The sequence below is a fragment of the Nicotiana attenuata genome, chromosome 1 (assembly GCF_001879085.1).
Source record: "Nicotiana attenuata strain UT chromosome 1, NIATTr2, whole genome shotgun sequence".
Classification (NCBI taxonomy): domain Eukaryota; kingdom Viridiplantae; phylum Streptophyta; class Magnoliopsida; order Solanales; family Solanaceae; genus Nicotiana; species Nicotiana attenuata.
Genome location: NC_031989.1, coordinates 4,923,482 through 4,926,422, shown reverse-complemented (window position 1 = coordinate 4,926,422; position 2,941 = coordinate 4,923,482). Strand labels below are relative to the sequence as shown.

At 35.4% G+C, this 2,941-nt stretch overlaps 1 protein-coding gene across 1 annotated transcript in view; it reads left to right on the top strand.

The window, feature by feature from the left end:
• The window catches only part of LOC109227467 (ras-related protein Rab7), a 7,882-nt gene that overhangs the window by 2,890 nt on the left and 2,051 nt on the right, over nucleotides 1–2,941 (top strand). The gene's annotated exons all lie outside the window — the stretch shown is intronic.

Below are 2,941 nucleotides of genomic sequence, written 5' to 3'. Positions count from 1 at the left end.
ACCAACTTTGGTACGGTCAAAAAATCGGCCAAAAACCGACCAAAGTTGGTTGATTTTCTCAAAATTATTTTAAGTTTTTAAGTTTTTTTTTTTACGAAACCGACCAAATTTGGCCGGTTTTCTTTGGCGCAAAAATGCGAGGAACTATTTTTGAGTCCCGCGAAATTTATTTTTCAAGAAACCGACCAACTTTGGTCAGTAAATTCGGCCGGTCATTTTAAAAAACTGACCAAAGTTTTATTTTTTAATAAAACCGACCAACTTTGGTCGTTTATTTTCGTGCGAAAATACGATTAAAAGTATGAACTGGGACCCATTATCTGAATTAATATATATGTCTAGGTATAGCAATGACTCCACTCCTGTGGCAAAAAGTTCCCATATAGGACTTTAAATTCTCTTAGCCAACCACTGGAAAAGAAAATTTGAGTCCAATTTTGGTTTCTTAAATAGAGAAGGGTAAAGGGGTGGCCCCATTATTCATCGAGTTCCAAATGATGCGCCACTGAATCACGGGGATTTCTCAGTTATTAAAAAAATGCTGGGCTCTTAAGTATGATCTGGGACCCATTTATCTGAATTAATATATATGTCTAGGTATAGCAATGACTCCACTCCTGTGGCAAAAAGTTCCCATATAGGACTTTATCTTACTTTCGATGAGTGACTGGATTATAACGCAATGCAGTAGAGGTTAGTTAAGTGGATGGTTTACATCATGGACTAAGCTGTTTCTAAGTTAGGGCATTCCTTTTGGATATAAGAAGATAGTATTTGTATGCACTGATCTTCTAGAAATACTCTGTGCATGTGGCAGATGATATTGTGTCAGTGATGAACTTCTTTGGTTATTAAGCATGTATCATTGATGGATTTAGGTTCAAGTGTTTCACAAGAGCATGATTTCTTTCAAGAATGGAACTTACTCTGTCCCAATTTATGTAGCACTCTTTCCTTTGTAGTCTGTGCCAAAAACAATGTCACCTTTCTAGGCTTGTTTTCTAGGTTTGTTTTAGACCACAAGTTTCAGAAATCTTTCTTTCTTTTTTAACTTTGTGCCTAGTCAAATGATGTCACATAAATTGGGACGGAGGGAGTAGTATGCTTTTATCAGTATCTCTTTGTTGTACTTGTGAGAAAAAGAAGAAATAAACAAATCTTTTTTGTTCCTTCCATATAGAAAATATTCTATGTAGGGTGAGAAATAGGTTTCGTTGGTCTACAGACATTTGTTTCTTGCTCATTATCACTGGTAGTTTTCCTCAATTTGGACTATTGTTTTTTGGAGTGTATAGGAAGTCACCTAACCTAATAGTGAGCTCTTTGTGGGGTTTGTGGAACGGGAACCTACTGGCATAGGTGGTTAATGGTCTCAGTGTTGCTCTGGCTTCCTTGAGATGGAGACTGGAGCTTTACTTTCTTCACCTCATTTAACTAGAAGTATACACTTGCAATGTTGCTTAGACTTGGGATGGGTGTTTTAAATCAAACGGGTTTTGGTGCACATGCTTTGACTTGTGCTCCTGTCAAAAGGAAGTAAGTGGTTATTAAAGCCAGTTTTGCAGATTTTGAATGCAAGTACCTGAATGAGCACTGACTGGCATTTTTATGGTAAATTTGTTGACTCCGTTTAAAAGTTCTCCAAAAAGATAATGCAACTAATACAAGTCCATAACTAACCATTTTTCTGAGATGGGAGTCCGTAACTAAGCATTGACCGGCATTCTCATGGCAATTTTAGTGCCCATTTGCAGGTTAAGTGAAACCGCCCTTCCCGAGTGATACCATATAACAGTGGAGAAGGTAATAGTCTGAGCTGGCAATGGAAAGAACTGGTTTCAAGGGGAAAAAAGAAAAATATAGGAGAACAATAGTTTGACCAAAAAAGTCGGATCTCAATCTATGATGTATAAACAAGAAAAATGGAGGACTTAACCGTAACAGAGAAGTGGGTCATACTATGAGGGTGTTTGGCTATGCTTATAAGCTGGTCAAACTAGCTTATAAGCACTTTTTGGCTTATCTACGTGGTTGGTAAAGTTAAAAGTGCTTATAAGTCAAAAATAAGTCAAAAGCCATAAGTTGGTCACCCCCAGCTTATGAATTTTTGGCTTATAAGCACTTTAAGTTTGACCAAGATTTTTACTATTTTATCCTTAAAATATTCCTTTTTAGAACATAACTCATACATAGATACTCACTGCCTCGAGTGCTCAACATAAACCCCCCCTCCCCCACCTCTTCAAGTCTGCAATTCTCATTGACTATTTAAGATGAGCAAATTCTCTATTCCGTTGCACACTTATATTTATGTGATTGTGTATTAATCTTTGAACTGTATGTAATAAATGAGGACATATCAAATTTTTGGTGTATTGCTTTATAAGTGTGGTGATGAAGACAATGTTTGTTTCTCTTCAAATAATTTGTCCTATTTAGGTTTATTTTTTACTTAGAAACTTTTGTCAATTTATTTATTATTATAACTTATGATTATATGCTTATCATAAAATAAATTATATTTATCATAAAAATTATCTTATCTAAGCACAGTTGTATTTAAAATAAAATGACAAATAGAATATTTTGTATTTGAATCGATCTGGAATCTAAAATTTTGAAGATATTACGCCCTTATAAATGTAAACAGTTCTAAGGTTATTTAAGTCATTTTAACAGAAAAAGAGCTTATCAGCACTTTTTTATCAAATAATGTAGTAACTTATTATCAATTTCAGCACTTGTGCCCAAACACGTAACTGCTTATTAATTAAATCAGTTTCAGCACTTAAAAGTGCTTTTCAGCCCCTAATACTTATCAGCTACTTCAAATCAGCTAATCCAAACGGGCTCTATGTCTTCACTCCCAGTATGTTTGCCTCGTTCAACCCTGCATCAAATATCACAATAGCTTACCTGAACCCCCCCCCCCCCCCAATTC